The sequence below is a fragment of the Heterodontus francisci genome, unplaced genomic scaffold, assembly GCF_036365525.1.
Source record: "Heterodontus francisci isolate sHetFra1 unplaced genomic scaffold, sHetFra1.hap1 HAP1_SCAFFOLD_1080, whole genome shotgun sequence".
NCBI classification, from domain to species: domain Eukaryota; kingdom Metazoa; phylum Chordata; class Chondrichthyes; order Heterodontiformes; family Heterodontidae; genus Heterodontus; species Heterodontus francisci.
In genome coordinates, this window is record NW_027142248.1 from 92,501 (window position 1) to 98,760 (window position 6,260).

Here is a 6,260-nt window from a genome sequence, read left to right on the forward strand (position 1 = left end):
GGGCCCTCCAACGTCGGACAGTCCTCGCCGTATCGATCGAGTGACCTGGGCACGCACTTTTTTTTCCTTTCACACAGTGTGGGGTTGGCGGCGGCGGGGGGGGGGGGAGAAAGCATGCAACTTGGTTGACGTCGCCTGGTCAACTCGCATCGGTTTTCCGTCCCCATCACTGTAAGGAGCAACCGCGACCAGCGTAGCCAAACAGGTCGACCAAAGCTTTCGGCGCTCGCACGGAGAGGTGATGCCAGCCGGCGTGCGTCGCCTAACTTGGACAAAATTCTGGGCACGCACTTTTCGTTTGAGACTAGGACATACATGTAGTGCAACCCAAGGAAACCAGGCGACGCCGCCACAATCTGCGCCTGACAGACAAAGATAACCGTTCACAAGGAGCCTTGTTATTTCGCACCAAGTCTTTTGCGGGCATAGTTTCTTTCTTTGACATGTATATCTGTATGAAGGTCGGCTTTGCTCTGCCATCGCAGCCTCCCTTCTTTGCTTTTCTCACTGTACCAACAGACATGTCATAGACTTTGGTTTTTTTTTCATTAATTCTTTTCCTGTGGGTGTGGTGTGCCTCCGCACCCCCCAATCTGTTCCAAGGCCTTGTTTTCTCTCGCTCGCCAAAACACTTTGTCTGTTTTCACAGCCAGTCTACCGGCCTAGACCCAACTGTGCGATATTTCAGAGCCGGCAACAGAGCATGGAAAGTCCGCCAGATTTACCCTTAAATGCTCATAAATGACTTCCAGGCACTCTTCGGAAGGTCTTTTATTTCAAAAGAAGGTCCTTCCTTGAGGGAGCACTTCTTCGGCCACTTTGCAAGTGCAACCGCTGCCAGCAAAAGTTCTGAAAATCGAGTTCCCGAAAATCTCCGGGTACCCCGCCAACCCCCAGCCACCCGAATCGCAAGTGTCAATTCGGCGGGTTGCCTGCCGGTAGTCCTTCCGAAAATGAGGCGCCAAATCGCCGCAACGGCCATTTTTCATTTCGGCATCGGGACTTCCGACGGCAACTGATTAACTAGCCCGGGGACTAGAGCGGCAGCAAATGCAACGTGCCCTCTTGGCGGGAGCAACTTGACCGCCCCCGTGGGGAAAGGTCAACTCGGGGCCCGGGAAAGTCGCCGAGTCCGACCCCATACACTTCCATGAGTTGGGGGTTTTGGCCTTCCCGGCCCAAGGCTCGCCTTATTTCGGCCTGCACTTTCGGAAAAGGGTGCATTCCTTTTGGTTAATGATTTCACCAGCCCGGGTCTTAGCCTCTGCCCCGACGGCTAAGTCTTTTGGTTAATGATTTCCTGCGGCTGGGACTACCCTTTCCCCCGCCCTGCAGGCACCCGGGTCGGGAGGCCGTCGGGGGCACTTTCCGGGGCAAATCCGGACCCTTACGCAAGGGAGAGTGCGCCCCCCGCCTCGGCCGGGGGTCAGGCTGCCGCCTATTAAGCCCGACAGAAAACCCGAAAAATGGACGAAAATGGGAAAAAATCCCCATCCGAAAAAGGCTTAAAAGTCGGTTGGGCGGCAGCTAGGGTCGGTCTCTGCAGACCTGGAGGCTCGGGTGGACTCTTGGAATAAACGTCCAAGTCCCGACTTGCCACCTCCTACTACTGTGCAGATACCCCGCCAACCCCCAGCCACCCGAATGACAAGCGTCCGATCAGCGGGACGAATTTGACAACTCTGGCCGGACCTCTGGAACTCCATCCCGGGTAACCGGGGCAAATTTTTCCGCTTGATCGCCCTTCCACTGGTTAACCATTTGCCCTTTCGGACTTAGTCTCTGGACATTATTCGACGGATTTTCTGGTTAACCATTTGCCCTTTCGGACTTAGTCTCTGGGCATTATTTTCGACTTTTTGGTTAATGATTTCACACTTTTTACTTACTTTTGCGCTTTTTGGTTAATGATTACTCTGCTTACTGGTTAATTATTTGCCCTTTCGGACTTAGTCTCTGGACATTATTTTCGAGTTTTTGGTTAATGATTTCACACTTTTAACATATTTTTGCGCCTTTTGGTTAATGATTACTCTGCTTACTGGTTAACCATTTGCCCTTTCGGACTTAGTCTCTGGACATTATTTTCGAGTTTTTGGTTAATGATTTCACACTTTTAACATATTTTTGCGCCTTTTGGTTAATGATTACTCTGCTTACTGGTTAACCATTTGCCCTTTCGGACTTAGTCTCTGCACATTATTTTCGAGTTTTTGGTTAATGATTTCACACTTTTAACATATTTTTGCGCTTTTTGGTTAATGATGACTCTGCTTACTGGTTAATTATTTGTACTTTCGGACTTGGTCTCTGGACATTATTTTCGAGTTTTTGGTTAATGATTTCACACTTTTTACTTACTTTTGCGATTTTTGGTTAATGATTTCACACTTTTTACTTACTTTTGCGATTTTTGGTTAATGATGACTCTGCTTACTGGTTAATTATTTGTACTTTCGGACTTGGTCTCTGGACATTATTTTCGAGTTTTTGGTTAATGATTTCACACTTTTAACATATTTTTGCGCTTTTTGGTTAATGATTTCATACTTTTTACTTACTTTTGCGATTTTTGGTTAATGATTTCACACTTTTTACTTACTTTTGCGATTTTTGGTTAATGATGACTCTGCTTACTGGTTAATTATTTGCCCTTTCGGACTTAGTCTCTGCACATTATTTTCGAGTTTTTGGTTAATGATTTCACACTTTTAACATATTTTTGCGCTTTTTGGTTAATGATTACTCTGCTTACTGGTTAACCATTTGCCCTTTCGGACTTAGTCTCTGGAGATTATTTTCGAGTTTTTGGTTAATGATTTCACACTTTTTACTTACTTTTGCGCTTTTTGGTTACTGATTTCACACTTTTTACATATTTTTGCGCTTTTTGGTTAATGATTACTCTGCTTACTGGTTAATTATTTGCCCTTTCGGACTTAGTCTCTGCACATTATTTTCGAGTTTTTGGTTAATGATTTCACACTTTTAACATATTTTTGCGCTTTTTGGTTAATGATTACTCTGCTTACTGGTTAACCATTTGCCCTTTCGGACTTAGTCTCTGGAGATTATTTTCGACTTTTTGGTTAATGATTTCACACTTTTAACTTAATTTTGTGCTTTTTGGTTAATGATTTCACACTTTTTACTTACTTTTGCGATTTTTGGTTAATGATTACTCTGCTTACTGGTTAACCATTTGCCCTTTCGAACTTAGTCTCTGGACATTATTTTCGAGTTTTTGGTTAATGATTTCACACTTTTAACATATTTTTGCGCTTTTTGGTTAATGATTACTCTGCTTACTGGTTAATTATTTGCCCTTTCGGACTTAGTCTCTGCACATTATTTTCGAGTTTTTGGTTAATGATTTCACACTTTTAACATATTTTTGCGCTTTTTGGTTACTGATTTCATACTTTTTACTTACTTTTGCGCCTTTTGGTTAATGATTACTCTGCTTACTGGTTAACCATTTGCCCTTTCGGACTTAGTCTCTGGACATTATTTTCGAGTTTTTGGTTAATGATTTCACACTTTTTACTTACTTTTGCGATTTTTGGTTAATGATTACTCTGCTTACTGGTTAACCATTTGCCCTTTCGGACTTAGTCTCTGGACATTATTTTCGGGTTTTTGGTTAATGATTTCACACTTTTTACTTACTTTTGCGATTTTTGGTTAATGATTACTCTGCTTACTGGTTAACCATTTGCCCTTTCGGACTTAGTCTCTGGACATTGTTTTCGACATTTTGGTTAATGATTTCACACTTTTAACTTAATTTTGTGCTTTTTGGTTAATGATTTCATACTTTTTACTTACTTTTGCGATTTTTGGTTAATGATTTCATACTTTTTACTTACTTTTGCGATTTTTGGTTAATGATTTCATACTTTTTACTTACTTTTGCCCTTTTTGGTTAATGATTTCATACTTTTTACTTACTTTTGCGATTTTTGGTTCATGATTACTCTGCTTACTGGTTAACCATTTGCCCTTTCGGACTTGGTCTCTGGACATTATTTTCGACTTTTTGGTTAATGATTTCACACTTTTAACTTAATTTTGTGCTTTTTGGTTAATGATTTCATACTTTTTACTTACTTTTGCCCTTTTTGGTTAATGATTACTCTGCTTACTGGTTAACCATTTGCCCTTTCGGACTTAGTCTCTGCACATTATTTTCGAGTTTTTGGTTAATGATTTCACACTTTTAACATATTTTTGCGATTTTTGGTTAATGATTACTCTGCTTACTGGTTAACCATTTGCCCTTTCGGACTTAGTCTCTGGAGATTATTTTCGACTTTTTGGTTAATGATTTCACACTTTTAACATATTTTTGCGCTTTTTGGTTACTGATTTCATACTTTTTACTTACTTTTGCGCCTTTTGGTTAATGATTACTCTGCTTACTGGTTAACCATTTGCCCTTTCGGACTTAGTCTCTGGAGATTATTTTCGAGTTTTTGGTTAATGATTTCACACTTTTTACTTACTTTTGCGATTTTTGGTTAATGATTACTCTGCTTACTGGTTAACCATTTGCCCTTTTGGACTTAGTCTCTGGAGATTATTTTCGACTTTTTGGTTAATGATTTCACACTTTTTACTTACTTTTGCGATTTTTGGTTAATGATTTCACACTTTTTACTTACTTTTGCGATTTTTGGTTAATGATTACTCTGCTTACTGGTTAACCATTTGCCCTTTCGGACTTAGTCTCTGGAGATTATTTTCGAGTTTTTGGTTAATGATTTCACACTTTTTACTTACTTTTGCGATTTTTGGTTAATGATTTCACACTTTTTACTTACTTTTGCGATTTTTGGTTAATGATTACTCTGCTTACTGGTTAACCATTTGCCCTTTCGGACTTGGTCTCTGGACATTATTTTCGAGTTTTTGGTTAATGATTTCACACTTTTTACTTACTTTTGCGATTTTTGGTTAATGATTACTCTGCTTACTGGTTAACCATTTGCCCTTTCGGACTTAGTCTCTGGAGATTATTTTCGAGTTTTTGGTTAATGATTTCACACTTTTTACTTACTTTTGCGATTTTTGGTTAATGATTACTCTGCTTACTGGTTAACCATTTGCCCTTTCGGACTTAGTCTCTGCACATTATTTTCGAGTTTTTGGTTAATGATTTCACACTTTTAACATATTTTTGCGCTTTTTGGTTAATGATTACTCTGCTTACTGGTTAACCATTTGCCCTTTTGGACTTAGTCTCTGGACATTATTTTCGAGTTTTTGGTTAATGATTTCACACTTTTTACTTACTTTTGCGATTTTTGGTTAATGATTTCACACTTTTTACTTACTTTTGCGATTTTTGGTTAATGATTACTCTGCTTACTGGTTAACCATTTGCCCTTTCGGACTTAGTCTCTGGAGATTATTTTCGAGTTTTTGGTTAATGATTTCACACTTTTTACTTACTTTTGCGATTTTTGGTTAATGATTTCACACTTTTTACTTACTTTTGCGATTTTTGGTTAATGATGACTCTGCTTACTGGTTAACCATTTGCCCTTTCGGACTTAGTCTCTGCACATTATTTTCGAGTTTTTGGTTAATGATTTCACACTTTTTACTTACTTTTGCGATTTTTGGTTAATGATTTCATACTTTTTACTTACTTTTGCGATTTTTGGTTAATGATTACTCTGCTTACTGGTTAACCATTTGCCCTTTCGGACTTGGTCTCTGGACATTATTTTCGAGTTTTTGGTTAATGATTTCACACTTTTAACATAATTTTGCGCTTTTTGGTTAATGATTACTCTGCTTGCTTGTTACTGATTTCCCCTTTCGGACTTGATCTCTGGCCGTTCTTTTCGACCTTTTTGGATAAGGTTTCCACACTCTGAAATTATTTTGGGCTCACTGATTAGGCGAGATCAAGGGGGCATGCCTGGGCACTTTGGGCTCAGTTTGGGAAGGCGGCGTCCGTGTGCTCCTCCGCCCTTCCCGCACTTGCGGCTAGGTTTGCCAAACTGCGCTGACCCGCAGCCCTGCCTTTTTGCCCACGGCACGGAACGACTCAAGTCTGGCTCCGTTCCAGGCCGTTGCCTCCGGCTGCCCGCCGTCCGGCCGGCCTGGGACGTACCCCGGCTGACGGCGCCGGAGGCCCTCTAGCAGCCACCGGTGCCGCGGGCCAATGGGTCCGGGCGTTCCGGAGCTATCGGTGGGGAAGTGCTCTCCCCTTTTCCTGACGCCGTTCGCCCGAGCAGAGGTGCAGCCTG